This window comes from Grammomys surdaster, unplaced genomic scaffold (genome assembly GCF_004785775.1).
Source record: "Grammomys surdaster isolate TR1022 unplaced genomic scaffold, NIH_TR_1.0 234, whole genome shotgun sequence".
In the NCBI taxonomy this organism is placed as follows: Eukaryota; Metazoa; Chordata; class Mammalia; order Rodentia; family Muridae; genus Grammomys; species Grammomys surdaster.
Window position 1 is genome coordinate 1,766,392 of NW_021604679.1, and position 16,323 is coordinate 1,782,714.

At 37.4% G+C, this 16,323-nt stretch overlaps 1 long non-coding RNA gene across 1 annotated transcript in view; it reads right to left on the reverse strand.

Moving 5' to 3' along the window:
• LOC114626401 overlaps positions 1 to 16,323 on the reverse strand; it is a 58,640-nt gene that overhangs the window by 25,419 nt on the left and 16,898 nt on the right. The window contains exon 2 of the long non-coding RNA XR_003712233.1: positions 903 to 1,022. This is a non-coding gene — a long non-coding RNA (uncharacterized LOC114626401). The remainder of the gene's footprint in view (positions 1 to 902; positions 1,023 to 16,323) is intronic.

Consider the following 16,323-nt stretch of genomic DNA (forward strand, 5'->3'; position numbering starts at 1 on the left):
TGTTTTGTTTTGTTTTGTTTTGTTTTGTTTTGTTTTGTTTTGTTTTGGGTTGGGTTGGGTTGGTTTGGTTTGGGTTGGTTTGGTTTGGTTCAGGGTGTCAGGGGTGGTTTTACTAAAAACAAACAACACAAATCAAAACAAAAGCTACCGTAGCTTTGTGAATACATTTTATATACAGAGAACTGTAGAGAGTCTTGAAATTTTTGATGTGAGAAAAAAAGAAGAAAAAGAAAAACACTCTGGTGGGAACACAAAACAGCACAGAGAACACATAATCATGATCTTCATAATTGAGATTGTCATGTGTCTTATTAAAAGCCATCATTTACCTAGATGTCTTGCTTGATAAAGACAGTGAGATGCCTTACAGATTTTACATAAACATGTCTTTCAAAGCCTTGCTGATCTATTTTCTTGTGTATGATGTTTGGTTGGGTCCTTCAAAGGGCTTCAAGGGTTACTTTTATATTTACAAAGACTGAAGATGAAAGCTGTTATTTGAATGCAGCTTTGCATTCAGTGGTACCAAGATGCTTATTAGAAGTGCCCTGATGAGACCAGGGAGCGGCTCCTGCGCATCACTCTCCTCTAGTGTGTACTTAGGTGCTCTGGCTGCCGAAGAAGCAGCTTAGCTTTAATGAAAGGATAGTAAACAACATAAATTATAAAAGACATCTGCTAAGGAGAGCAAGAAAAGGGGGAATAAAAGGAGAAAGGGAATGAGGAAAGAGGGGGAGAGAGAGAAAAGAGGGGAGAATACAGATGTTGGAGTGTGTGTACATGGAGGCATTGGGCAAAAACAGAGAGGAAAGTCGGACAGGTAGAGAACAAAGTGTTTCCAGGGACCTCAAAGAAATGATGAACCTTAATTACAGCCTAATTTTAGGGTACATGGAACCAACCTCTTCAAGTTCTTCAGGGACATGCACGTTGCTGCAGTTCCTACTGGATTGTCATTGAACAAGTAGATGGGGCTGCCTTCATTCTCCTTCATAGGAATTTTTGGTCCTTGAGTCCAGAGCCTATGCAAAACAAACAAACAAACAAAAGACCTTCTCTTGAACTCGGGCAAATTATCAAAAGCTCTTTCTTACCCTTCTATGGGGATGACTTCCTCTCCAACAGTCCATAAGGATGGCTAGCTTTGACCATCATATACTTTGCTAGCCTTATGATTAATTTTAGCATCAGAGAAGTTCCCAATTTGCATAAACACACCTTTTCAGTAACAAGAGTCCCTGTTAAAGGTAAGCTAACAATTTTAGCTACCTCCAGACTATGATTTAATTATGAATATTCCTTTCCACAGAAAACTAATCTTGTGTATTTCCCATCCATAATGTACTAAAATACAGTATCTAAAATATTTTAAATGCTTCAATTATCAGTGAAACCTACCTGCACTCTAAAATATCTTAAATATATAGTTTTGTGTTTTATCATCTCATTTCTCTGAAGAGTTAGCTTACCTAGTGACATCATGCTATTTCTATAGCATTCTTTCAGCCTGTGATCACTATTGAAATTTTAAGTTCTCAGGAAAGAAATATTGCAATTCAGTAATGTAATTTGAATGTAAAAGTACTTCCTTTCAATATTGAATTGGAAAATTTTAGCAAACTAGAAAAAAAGGAAAAAGAAATAAATAATGCCTCATCCCCCCAAATTATTGTTTCTTGTTGCTAATTACTAATTTTCTTAGGTAGCTCATTGTGTATTTTTTCTTTAAATGTAGTTCTCTTATTTTTATTTCCAAAGACTGTGGCTGTGGCGGTCAAACTTCAGACCTCACAAAGCCTATCCTTTTCTTGGGATGGTTTCCTTTCACTGTCTTTTGGAGCTGAGCTCTGGGAGGCCTCTTAGAATCCAGCTAAGGAGGGAAGAACGACCCTGTTGGCTGGCACTATGAGTCAGGGTACTAACCCCTCCACATGTCCTCCTGCCAGAGGCTCCCCGGGTGGGGAGGAGCTGAAGAGGCCTGTTTTCTAGCTGAAAGTTTCCCATCATGCCATTCCCCTTCAGCCTGTGTCACTTAAGGATTCCGTTACATTTAAAAGAATAGTGCTCAAGGGCAGACAGAGAAAGTCAACAGGGCTGAGTAAACATGGAGTGTACACTTTAAGAAATTTTTAAGTAGAGTATTGCACTTCATATTATCGAACGTTGAAATAGTGTGAGAGGAACACACACCCATCCGAACTGCAGTGGTGCCCATGTGGAGCCCTGGACTGCCTTATGCCACTGAATGCACGGGAGAGACATCGAGCCGCTTAGCATACTGCATGTTTAAGTTTTTAAAACAATAAATATCTCCTTTCCTCTCAGCACATACATCTGCATTTAGAGCAGAAGGTTTCCTCCAGGGATTGATCTCTAAAACTGAGCTTCGACTTGCAGAATTCTTTATATTCCAGGCAGGAGACCTGAGATGGCATCAAAGGAAGATTGCGACGTGGCTAAATTGAGAATAAAAGTTATGCTTCCAACCGAGCTGGCGTCTGTCTCCCACAGGCATGCTGATGTTTTCAGTCCCCTTTAGGTGGGGCATTTTAACACCACATATGAAGTATCAATTTTGTTGACTTATATTAGTAGTACCTTTTAAGATGGTAAAATCCTTCCAAGTTGATCATAATAGGTAGTCTAAAATGGTGTGTGTGTGTGTGTGTGTGTGTGTGTGTGTGTGTGTGAATAAAGAGTTTATATAAAACAGTTATACAGTTACCTAATAGCCTCAGTATCCTCTACAATACCACTTTTTTAATTCTAAAGTGTTTTGTAGTGCCTCTCTGCCTCCCTCCTCCCCTCTCTCCCCTCTCTCCCCTCTCCCCCTTCTCTCTCTCTCTCTCTCTCTCTCTCTCTCTCTCTCTCTCTCTCTCTCTTTCTTTCCTACCCTGACGTTTCTAGAAGCTAAAGAAATTTAAGAATTGCGGGATCTTGTAAAAGGTACAGGAAAGTAAAAATTGTGTTAATTTTTTTAAAAATTTGTTATACAACTTTTAAAAAAATTAAAATATCCCCAGTGCAATTTCTTGGTCTATTACCCCTGACAGCTACTATTAATTATATTTAACCTGTTAAGGGCTCACTTTCTTAAGTATATTAAGCTAAGTTTTCTGCAAACACTGAACTCATCTGAGTAGCAGGGATGGGCTTCCAGGCAGACAGGAATAAAAGCATAACCTTGCTCAGTAGACGGCCGTTCTTTGTCTCCCAACCCCGGCCTTTGCACCTATACATTGCCTGGCATGATGGAGAGGCCAAGCAGATGGTCTTTGTGGTGGATGCCAGGGCTCTGGGCCCACGAGACAAAACCTGCCTGCTTGGCAAGGCTGAGACGCCAAGGTTTCATGTGTAATAAAGTACTCGCTCCCTCTCCAGTAATGATATCCTGGGGCTGCTGAGGGGAGATTCTTTTCACTAGAAACATACTCATAGGAATTTAATACTATCTTGCTAAACCCTTTGATTCAATAAGATTTTAATTAAAAAAAAAATCTTCTTACTTTGTAGACTCTAGGAAGTGAGCAAGTATCAATTCTTACTCTCTAATCAATATCTCTACTAAGCCCAAGATTCTTTTGCCTTCTTAACCACGTGCTTCAACAAATAAAATATCTTCCCACTGCCTGTCGTTTTTTTACAGCCTGAAACACTTTTAAGTTAAATAATATTTGTTAGGCTTTGATGCAATCAAGTGAAATTTGAGCCTTCAGAGTGATTCAGCCCCGCCTCTTGGAGACCGAACATATGTGTCAGCTTTCAGTTTTTCTCACCAGTGTTTTACACATGAAATCTATTTTTCCTTGAGAAAATGGAATCTTGGTGTCTTTGTCTGGAAGGCGTGCTGTGCTCAGGCGTGTTCTGGCAGGAGCTGTGACTGCCAGGGCTCTGGGGGAGGGGCCTGGCAGTCATTTGTCAGCTGTCCTGCATCTGTAATTTTTGGCCACTCAGCACTATCAGAGAGTCTTAGAAAGGGAGCACGAATGGTGGGGAAGAGAGCTTGTCATTGATGAAAGACAAACCCCGAATAACTGCCTGATGTTGATGACCGAAGGGAAGACAGAGTATGAAAAACTTTTATTGTGTGCTTTAATGAATAGGATTTTATTTGAAATGGCTAATTTATGAAATTGCACACGGTAACACTTTCAGACCTCAGTCTAGAAAGGCCCTGTCCATATTGTGTTACCAATTTCACTGCTTTTACCTTGGCAAGGGCTCCTGAAAGTATTTTAATTTTCCGCCATTGGCTTCTGGTTATTTCTGCTCTTATGCCCTTGTAACAAAACTGACAGCACAATTAAACATCTGCATTTTAAAACTGGATTTTCTCCCCTGACTATTTTGCTTTTCTTCTAAAATTTCCAGATGTTTTGGGTTCTTTATGATTTTAATGTATGCAAATATATTTGCTTATATTTTAGAGACTGATGGAGAGGGAGCAGAGGGAGGGGAGGGAGAAGAGAGACAAAGACAGAGACACAGGGAGACTGAGAGACAGAGACAGAGACAGAAAGACACAGAGACAGAGCGGCAGAGAGACACAGAGAGACAACACAGAGATACAGAGACAGATACACAGTGAAGCAGAGAGACACACTGAGACAAAACAGAGTATATACTAGCATGGACTGAGCAGATGTTTCTATAAGAAAAGCTTTGTAATAATATATCAAGCATCCAATCAGTATTTTTCCTTGTCTGTAGACTTACATTAGAATACATTTTGTCTCTTAACACTTTACTATTTTAATTGAATTTTGCAACTCAGTTTTGTGACTAGGTTCAGAATTCACATCTTGATGTCTCATTTAACTGAGTAGAAGCTTTCTACCCTTACTGTCTTTTCATTTCAGGGAGAGATAAGTTGAGGGGTAGAAGAAACAATGTATTTCAAACGACCATTTGTGGAACTTAAGGATATTGTTAGTATCTTGCGTGAAGTGTTTGAACAAGAGTTACAAGAGTGTCCCTAACATTTTAAGAAAATACAGTTCCCATAATTAATAGCAGGAAGCTCTTGAATACAAATAAATCCCAAACAGTAACATAAAAGAAAACAAACAAAGAAGCAAAAGCAGCCTTTGGTACCCAAGTGGTTCAGACCAGAAATACTTATGAGATATGTGCTCACATAATCCTTGGGAGTAGATGAATATCCATTTTCCATTCCTGACTGTCCAAACACATGCTTGGGAGAGTGCAGCCATTTCTCCCCTAGTCTAATTTCTGCAAGTGATCTCAGGCAACTGACATAGTTAATAGTTAGGCAGAAAAATGGCAAGGAATTATGAAGGAAGACAATGTATTTTAAAAGTATTATTTTAATATTTTTAAGATCCGTTTTTACTGTACCCTCTGGGAGATGAAAATACCTAGTAAGGGAATTGGTGTACATGTAAGGTGTTTGGGGAAGTGGATGAGTAGAATTATGAGTCTCAAACTAAATGCATCATTAATTAGACAGATAACAGGGCAGGGCGATTGACCCACTTCTGCACAGAGCTCTGGGCTAAGCTCTCTGAGAACTGACAGGTCTTTATCTTCTAATTGTATCAAAAAATGGGGACTGTCTGATTCCAGTCCTGACCTTGAAAGCAGCAAACGGAAGTGATGGATGGTGTCCCTGTTTTCTTTTTAGAAATGCTGAATTCATTCTCAAAGTTTGAAACTTCAAAAGCAGAATTAGCTGCTTTAGTTTATATTGAATTTTTATAGTGAATTGTTTCCTCTCTTAATGGGAAAAAGCCTGTGAGAGAAAGGCAACTGCTCTCAAAAGGTTAAATATAAGACTCAGCCCAATTAAAAGTGTATTATTCCTACATCTGTAAGATGAGCAGGAAAAGAAGGGAAGCTAGCAAAAGTAAGGATCAGTTTCATTTATTAAGTCCGTGTATTGTAAGTGAAAATGCATGTTGGCCATTATATCAGAGCAAAACACATCTCCACGGTACCACAGAGCTACAGCCATGTGCTTTGCTGGTTGCTCCCAGCAAACCAGGCCTTAGCTCCAGAAAGATGAGACTAGACAATGTTCTACATGCCAGGGCATATGTAATGCGCATGCACATAGATGACCCTGGAATCGAAAACCTTGTTATCTTAGCCAACGCTTCAGCACCTATATATTTAAAGCAGAGAAGTTGTACTAAAAGTTAAATGGGCCTAAATATTTTAGTGTGTGTTTGTGTTTGTGTGTGTGTGTGTGTGTGTGTGTGTGTGTGTGTATGTGAATATGGATAAAACAAAGTGAATATGTCTGAAGTTGTCTATCTAGCATCTATATTATATGTGTAAATTGTAAGCAATGAAATGAGTATTTAAAAACAGTTAAGTTGGAGAAATAATGTGGTTTTGTCAAGTTGGAAAAAATAAAGATATAGTTTTGCTAAATCACATATAAGATAATTTTTCAGGATGTAAAATTTTAGAAAGCCTAAAGGTAAGAAAGACACACAAAAATTAAAGTTATATATTTAAGATATATTTTGTTAAGGATAAGATGGACAATGTAGAGCACTGATTATTAGTAAAATTTCAATAGGGTAGTATTCTCTTAGATCTCCACAAAGACAGATTCATGCTATTTATTAGTTGATGTTTTAGAAAGACTAAAATATGTTCCTTTGTTTTTAAAGTAAAGATCTTCTTGGAAGCATTTAAAATGAAGTACAAAGTTTATTATTTATTAATTTAACTACTTAATGTAATTTTACATGAAAGCAAATGAGGGCTGGAGGTATAGATATGTAGTAAATTGAGTACTATGTCTGGGTTTGAATACTCTGAGATTATGGAAGAAGAGGGAGAGAAAGAGGGAGAGGGGGAAGGAGGGAGAGAGGGGAAGAGGAGGAGGAAAAATTAGAAGAAAAGAAGGAGAAGAAGGAAGAAAAGAAAGAGGAAGAAATTTTAATTATTTTGCAGGATAACTCACTCCGTCATATGCTCATGCTGTGATATTTAAAGACGTTCGTTTGTGAAAATGATTTGTCCTAAGAAGTGTGTAGTTGCTGTGAGTTAGTGTTCAACAGAGTGATCAAAGCCACCAAGACCTGATTAGACTGGTTTCTCAGGTTGTGTAGAACTGTTGATGGCTGTGAAGATGAACATTTTCTTCCTTTCATTGGCTCCATCAGAGGATAAGGGTTAGTCCCTCAATGAGGTTAACAGAGGAAATTTAGTATATTTTAAAAAGAGAACCCTCCCCCGCCCCAAAAAGCCTTGCATATAATTGTCACATCATATCAACTTGCTGGTGTAGGAAAGTACTAATAATTTAGTGGTAGCTACCCATGTCATACAAGCACTAGGGGTCTGAGGCAAAGAAAATCATTATACTTGGAAATGAACTTAGTCTCCAGTTGAGTTCTAGGACAGCCTGGGCTACAGACTGAGAATCCACCTCAGGACACAAAACAATAAAGTTTGTTTTACTTCTTGAAAGTGATATGTAGAAGAAAACAATATTATAATGTTTGAACTGTAATATGTATTCCCCCAGACTTGGACAAATGTATATATCAAAAGGGGCCATGGGCATAGCTCAGTGCAGGGTCTACTGACTCAAATATGCAAGACCCATGACCAAAGAGCTAAGATTTATGAAGCAAACTCCTCATTTAGGTATACAGAAATAATCTCATCTCAGTTTCAAACAATATGGACACCAGAGTTTCACTCTTCTGTTTGTTCACCCCTCCAGCGAGTGACAGATAGTTTCTATTTTTCTATTCTTCTATTTTTCTTCTGCTTTTCATTTGTTTTTCAGTAACCTGTCTCAAAACCACCAAGAGTCTGCTTCCCCAGTCTTCCTTCTGCTATTTGGTCATGTACAAATTTTCTTTAGTAGGTACTTGAAAGAGGTAAAAATCCTTGGGTGTAGAAGGAAGCTGGCAAGAATTAGCTTTAACAACAATGTAGCACATCTGGTACAGAATGAATTTGTAATGGGAGCCAGAAGGCTTCTGTAGTTGGAAAAGTATCAACTGGGACCTGGGCAATCCTCATGAACAGGATACATGGAAGAGGGGTGATGTAGCTAGAGCCTTGACGTATTTCTTTCAGATAACTCAGAAGTTTGGACATTCCCTTCCTGTTCTTCCTGAAGATTGCTTATCATCAAACAAACATCTAAGACTGTCTCACAGCCCCAAATAGGGATGTTCTTTCAAATTCCAGGGATCCTTTTGTCTTGCGATTTTGTGTATTTTAGTGACCACATCCCTATACATTTCCTGTCTTTGTCATTTTTCCAAACACTGTAACCTGTAATATACACTGAGCCTACAGGAAGAAACCATGTTATTTTGCTAATAATGTGCTAGCAGCAGAAATTATTAAGAGCGAGGAGTAATTTTTAACATCTTTTCAATCATAAACAACTGATGGTTGTAATGGCCCTGCACTGAACTAACAATTAAAATTTTACAGGCGGTATAATTATAGGTCAGGAATGGACATATATAATGTAATTAAATATCAGAATAGCACTGATTTTTCCCATGATAAATAACAGAATCTACTCAAGATACATTAAAAAGAATTGTCTCCCTTGTAATCTTTGCCAGCGAAGTTTCATTGCTGCCAATCAATGTCTTCTTCCAGCTGCCTCTTTCCCACCACTTACAAATAGAATCAAATCCACTTTGCCAGACATGCAAAATTATGTTTATAAATTCTAATTTTAGAAAGCAAAAATATAGCATTTGTCTTAGTGACTTAACAAGTATTCATAACAAACCCATTTCTAATATTTTTTTTGAAAAATTAATTGAACCCTGATTCTTTTTTTTTGGACAAAATTTCTATAGACATTTCAATTTCAGAAGGCAATTTTAACTACAGGTTGTATTATTATTAGTTTTTAAATCTATGTAAGAAACATGAATGTTACTTGAAAAAAGTCCCAATGTTAATGAACTCTGAAGTCTCTGAATAGTCTGTAGAAAATCCGAACACACGTGATTCATCTCAATTTTTACTTGCTGCCTGGTGAATGATTTGTTGAAAACGTATTCCCACATGAGACATGCGCTTTCCTTCGGAGAAAAGGAGAGACTGCGCGTGCAGCTCTTGAATGGAATGGGTGCTGCACCATTTTGTGTGGGCTGCAGCTGCTCTGAGTTTTCAGTTCTGCTCTACAGGGAGATGGGGCATGCCTACTCCCACCTAAAGCCGAGCAGGCAAAGCAGCTCGGCCTGTGTCTATAGATTCTTTGTTCCCTACCTAAGTACCAATGACTCTTAAAAACAGGCTGTGTGCCTATATATTTGGCAAATCTGATCTCTTCACTGGATTTTCACATTTCCTAGGGTAGGAATAGTCATCTTTATATCTCGGAAGAAAGTTGTATTGGAAGACGAAATTCTGCCTCCTCTCTGTGGTTTATCGTATTAAGTCCTATAATTCTAGACTAAAAGTTATTTCGCTAAAATGTTCAAAGCAAAACCATTAACATTTTATTTATATTTTCTTTTAATCATTTTTTTTATTATTCATCATGTAGCAATATGTTTTAATAGAAAATTTTTCCTAACACTGTGGATTATAGTACTGATTAACAGTACATTATATTTACAAAGAATTTCTTTATTTTCATGTTATGTTACTAGTTTCCCACCTGTAGTCTAAAAAGCCTTTGCTTATATGGCTTGGTGTTCTGTGAGAAAATATCTTTTATGCTTGTTATAGACTTAGTAAACTTAAATATTTAAATATTTGCAGTTTTAAAAGATTGAAATTTTAAAGGGATTGGAACCTGCTAGACCCTAGGCCTGAAGAATATTACCACATTCTATTGTCCTCTTCTCTGTACCCACTGGAATTATCAGAAAAAAAGAAATTCAACTCTTCTATAAAAATAATATAAAATTTGCAGCAGTGCTTAAACATCCAGGAATTTCATAAACATTATCTCCAAAAAGACAGAATGGAACATCAATACCTCTGACAGAACAAGTTATTACAAACTACATTTTAGCAAACGTGTGTGCATCCACTGTAGTACCTCTGCAGCAAGAAAAAACAGGAGTTTCCCTTCCCTCCAACACGGTAACATTAAAGAGAAACTATGTTTTCACTGGAACAAAACTGACACACACATCTTGTAATGAATGGCAGTGCTCACAGAAAATGGTCCGCCTGGTCTTGGTTCTCCTGGCTGAGGGTATAGTCTACAACTGATGAGGCTTCCTTCTCCATTCTAGGCAGTTCTCCCTTATTCTACTAAACATAAATAACTTCAGGCAGAAGAAAAGAAGAACTTCCTACTCTCTACACTCTTCTGCCTCCCGCACTTACATACTTCCTCTGGTCAGTGAGTCAAACAATACTAAGGATAGAATTTGTAAAAAAAAAAAAAAAAAAAAAAAAAAAAGCCAGAAAATACCCTAAAGAGAATAAAGAAACACCTAACACATCATTACTAGAGAAGAGAAGGGGCTAAAATTATCTTTGAACACTTACAAGCTGCTCAGTTCTTTTACTTTAAGAATAAGCCATTGGTAAGCATCATTAAATAATCAATTATTTAGATTCCCATGGCAAATGCAAAAGATTGGGATTTTTTTTGTTTGTTTTCTTTGCTTTGCTTTGCTTTTTTGGGAGGAGGATGAGGCTTGTTAGGTTGAACTTCACTGATTATTTAGAAAGCATGTTTCATGTCCAACTCTCTGTTATTCTATTTCTTTCTTGGCGGAGCCAATGAAGGCTGGAAATGGTGCACAGCACATTGAGTTTCCAGAGGAGGAGGCTACAGAAAGAATGAAGTTAATATTTGACTCAGGAGGCAGAATCTCCATAAGTCAGAGGTGACTCTCCAAGAGTATGTGAAATGAACACTGTGTGTGGTGGAGTCAATGACACACATGTATATGAGGCGAAGGCTTTAGGACCAGTATATATTTTCTGATTAAAACTGAGTAGCTGTATCATGTTCTAGTATGCAAAACACCAAAATGCCTAAAAATTATTAAAATTTTAGTCAAGAATAATAAGAAAAGAATAAGCAGGAACTCTGTTGTTCTAATAATATGCATTGTCTAGTACAGTATGGTCATTATAATGAAATCGTTTAGCAAATATATTAATGTGTTCAAGAAATGCATGGTTGGTTAAAGAAGTATTTTGATACAAAAGAATCATGTCCTTGGATAATGTATCATAATAAGTAAATATGTGAATAACCAGAACCTGCAATAAACTTACATGTTAACATTTAAAATTTGTTTAATGTATCTCTGGATACCCTTTTTATAACTATATAAATTTGAAACACACATATTTGAAACCCAAGAAACACAGAAAACATGGCTCACAGAGATTCAGCATGGCCCTCTACAGAATGCTAGCTGCAGATACTCAAAATGACTTGCTGTGCATGGATTTTCAGTACACAAAATCCAAAACATAGCTGAAAATCATTATGCCCATTTTCTCAAAACAAATTAGAAGTTCTTTATGAAGCCAGCCATTTAAAATTCAAAAAAATTTCCAAATTCTGCTAAAAATATTTCATACATTAACTCAAATCTCTTCTTGGATATGTAGAATAAAAACACAAGGAAAATGTGAAATTTGGTGGACAGAATAGTAGCTTTGAAGCTCTGGGATCTGGCATGACTTGTGACACAAAGCATGTCACCCAGGCCTCTCTGAGAACTGGGTTAATCCTGACATTGATCTCCCTGGGGAATAAGTTGGAGAATAATTACCCTAAGAATGTAACACAATGGAACCTTCTCATAAGGACACTTCTTAAATCTACATGGAGTTGAACCTTACTTAGTACAAGTCTTGGGGGAAAATAAAACCTTGGTGCCAATTTAACTGAACTATTTCCAAACTCCATCTACTTCTTGACATCTACACTGCTATGCACCCCCTGGGGAAGCATAGTGTTCTAAGTGGGCTCCATGCGTCACCCTTACACAATCCCTCCGGACCTGTTCTCCAACAGCAGTCATGATGTCTTGTTGACACAAAAGAGAAATCACACAGACCACTGTTCAAACTCTTTAGTAGCTTTAAAATAAAACCCCTAATTTTACCCATGCTTCTAAGTACGCTACATGACCTGCCCACGCACTTCTTCATTATGCCTCTTACCATCCCTTTCCTAGTCACTCTGTTTTGACTATGATGGCCTCTTTGTTCTTCCCCATTCACCATAATGAGGTTTGCATTTCATGCCATTTGTGTGTCTGGTCCAGAAAGATCTGGAGTTGATGTTTTCCCCAAACTTTTTTATTCATGACTTAGTTAAAATACTTCTTAGGTGCATCTTGTCTGCACATATGTAGATAAGCTCAAAGCTCACCCTCACTGGTCTTTGATTTCTCGTTTCAGTATTTATGGCATATATGGTTATAGTCTAGTGTGTGTGTTTGGTGAGCTAGGGACTTGTTAACTATTTGTCTAACATTGTCTCCTCCGCAGTGAGAAGACTGCTGGGAGTTAAGTATGTGATCAATAAATATTTGTTGAATGAAAAGGAATAGCTAACAATCAGATGCAGAAGTATAGAGATAACACGACCACTTTGGCTTATATTTATTTCTTGAACTGCCCAGTCATCTCTTCTCAAGGTCAGATAATGGTACTTCTATTTTAAAACGTCTGTTTGCTTCCCATGGCTTATTTGATGAGCTCATCATTTGTACTCTGTAATGATTGATGCCATTATCTTCAATACTGGCCATTTGTTGAACACAGACTTATAAAGTCATGGAAATTAAGGGAAATGAATTTATATAACACAAATCAAACAACTCTGATCTCAATTTCAATTACAAGGGGTTTTTTTCTTCAGACTGTTGAAATAAATAAGGCTCTTTGAATGCTATCATTCAGGCAAAAAGAACTTGATACTTTCAATATTTCTAGAGATATTTCAGTCATAGGATTACCTCTTTGATGTCTTCATGGTTGTTTTTCCCCTAAGTCCTTACCCATTGATTCAATATTTCAATAAATATTCACTTGGCATTCACTATATCAAGGGCTTCTGTTGACTAAATGAGACCTCCGTTTATGGAACAGTCTTCAAAAGATGCAGAGATACTACAAAAGGGAAATACGGTAAGTACCATGAGCAGGATAGAACTACAAAGTTATTGGACTTTAAAGAGGATTCGATTTGTCAATCATGGATGGGGAGATGAATATTAGATGATTCAACCTCAGTTGGACTGCATATGAATGCTCAAAATGAAGTAAGAAAAACTCATTTCAATAGGAGGAAATAGCATAAGCAAACTTGAAAGGTATATGGAACCAGCAACAGCTCCACATGATAGGAAACCTTGGGCTATGGTTGTTTATATGCTTACACTCTCTATAGATGAGGGTTCTAACTCTTCTATAGAAGCTAATCACCCGTAGATATACAGTGGACATGTGTTCTTAAAACACAAATTATTTCTATTGTTTTCTTCAGGTTATAATTTAGAAACCAAGAGAAATTCTCAAAGACCAAAGTAGACTAGAGAAGTCACCAAGTAATACATACCAATGAGCAGAGTGGCCGCATGGCCAGCTTTAAGTTCTTGCAGATAGAAATGACATAATCTTAAACCATTCTTTGACGTTCTTGCAATCAGGATATGAGGGATACACACTATCACCCCTTAAGTGTGTTAAAGTAGTCAGGGTTTAGCCTGTATAGTGAGATGTGAACATTGATGTACTTCGAGTTTTGCATGATCAGTGTGTACAAAGGAACTTGTTAAAGACCCTTGCAGAAAACTGTTCTTCTATTTTTTGTTTTTCTAGTGAGAGCCAATATGTTGTCTCCCATGTGCAAATAATTGTGACTCCACTATAAATTTCTTGATCTGTTCCAATTTATAGCAAAAGAACACTGTGTTCTACATATACAAAAGCACAATTCTTGTTGTTGTTGTTGTTGGTTACTTTTAAAATATTCTTGTGGAAACTGGATCCTTAGCAAGGAAGAACAGCTACGAGAGCTGCTGGGAATGAGCATCATCATCCTTTTTCTGTGCAGGCTTCTAAGAATTCAAGGATGACTAGTGAAATTTCTCCCCATGTGGACTATAGGTATATTCTCTACTTGCAGGCATAATGTTAATTAGTGTAAGACTACACTGACTGGTTTGTCTATAAGGACAGGGCTAAGGAGGGGAAATAGCTACTTGTTTTTAGTTCCTTAATTAACAATATTACATTTCATACTCCAACCCTAGTTTCTCATTTCAGGAAATCCGGAGGACCTCACCTGAATGAATTCCTGAATCATCTTTTCAAAGGTAACCTTCATCCTCTCATACTTAGGTTTGTCATCTTCTAACGGCTGTCAACTCTCTAATAAAAGTGCTTGCAAAACACAGTTGTGCTAATGAATCACATGCAGTGGCACAAAGGGGAATCCCAGAAGAACATAATCTGTGTGTTTGCTGAATTTCACTTTGAAGAGGGGATGCTGTGTAAAATGCATGGATTATGAGAAGTTAGCCAGCCCCTGGTTCCTCTTACACTGAAACTACAGCTATTCCTGTCTTCCAGCCTATAACTGGCCTACCCTACAGATTCTGGTGTTTGCCATCACCTACAGTATTTGAGGCAATCCCTCAGCCCCCACGTCATGAAAAATTCTGTTAATTTTGTTCAAAAAAAACTGAACACAAGAAGATTCCATGTCTTGAAGATGGCTATCTGAATATTGACAAGCTTTGGATATTTGAAAACCTTGGTCAATCAGCCCCAGACTCCTTCTTAGAATCATTTTACAGGTAAGCCAATAGATGTCTGTTGAATGTATAATCTATGTTCTTATGCTAAAATTAGTCCAGCATATAGGGCTAGCTTTCCTCATGCTCAATTCTACACCTCTAAAAAATGCTCTGAATTGTGGCCATATTAAAAGTTATTTCAGCTGTATGCTATGGCCAATCTGCTGTTAGCTGCCCTTGATAGCAAAGGATCGATACTAGTGGAATAGCCAAGAAAAGAAGAGAATGGATGAAAGTAATGAAAAATTCACAACTAAAGCAAGATTCCTCAAAAAATGCTCTACAAACTAATATATACTAAAACTACTTGGCTAGAGAGTTTCTCTTTGGATTGGCAGATGAAAACACTTTTAACAGAATTAGACATCTTTATAGCATATGAATCTCAAGTAGTTTTTTACATAATGAGGTATGTTCCTATATATTTCCCCATATTCTATTATTTAAGCATCCACATTAGATAATTTTACTGGGACTTCCTATTGGTAAATAGAAGGGAAGAGTGTGTTTAAATGCTATGCTGAATTTGTTGATGGTATTAATAAGTCGGTTGGTATTTACAGGACCCTATAGATGCCAGAGCAGCTGATTGTGGACAGAGACTTCCAGACCTGCCACTTCCTTCAAGCCAGCTTCAGCCATCATCATCTGCAGACTCTCCACCAGAGCTGGAGACCTCAGCAAAAGAAGACACTGAAGACATAGTTGCTGATTGCATCTGATCGGACTTTTAATTCTATACCCAGGGATACAAGGGATATAAAATTGTTAAATATAAATCTATATGTATCATTTCCTACCCGAATGCTGTTTGACCTATTGTATCATTTCACCATGTGTCATAATGCCTTCTCTCACTGTATACTAGCTACCTTATGTTTTGTCAACAACTACTTTCTCTCAAAAAAAAAAAATAAGTCGGTTGGTATAGGGGTACAGAGTAGTTTGAGAAAGCAATCCTCTCAAGGCTGGCTTGTAAGGAAGATCAATTAGTTATATCTCTGCAATTCACAGTGGCATTTCTTGAAAATATAGACTGTATAGGTGTCTGGTGTAATTTTTCAGTGGTTCTTTGTGGTTAAATTTCTGGGAACTACTTCAACTCTTCTAGGTAGTAAGACCATTCCTTCTCACCATGCACACACACACACACACACACACACACACTCACATGCTATATTTAAAATGTCAGTAAAGAACTGAAGCTCACATTTTTGTTTTTCTCTTTAAAACACTGTTTTTATAATTTATGTCTGCCTATTAATTTTTATAAAATACCTTTGAGGACATGTTTCGTACTCCTAACATTCCCTGGGTAAAGAACTCTACCAACCAAACATTCTTAGCTCTTCCATTCACTCTGCTCCACATTCTACGTATATTGTAATAAGGAAGTTTGTAAAGAAAACCTGGAAATGTGAGCGTGAATACCGTCATGCCCTTTTCCACTCTCTACGTTAACTCTGTCTCTGTCTCGTCCCATCTGCATTTACTCTCTCCTAACCCTAAGGAACTGATATTTCTACAGGATGTGTAACTTTTTAGATGGATTTTAAGTGGAACATCACAG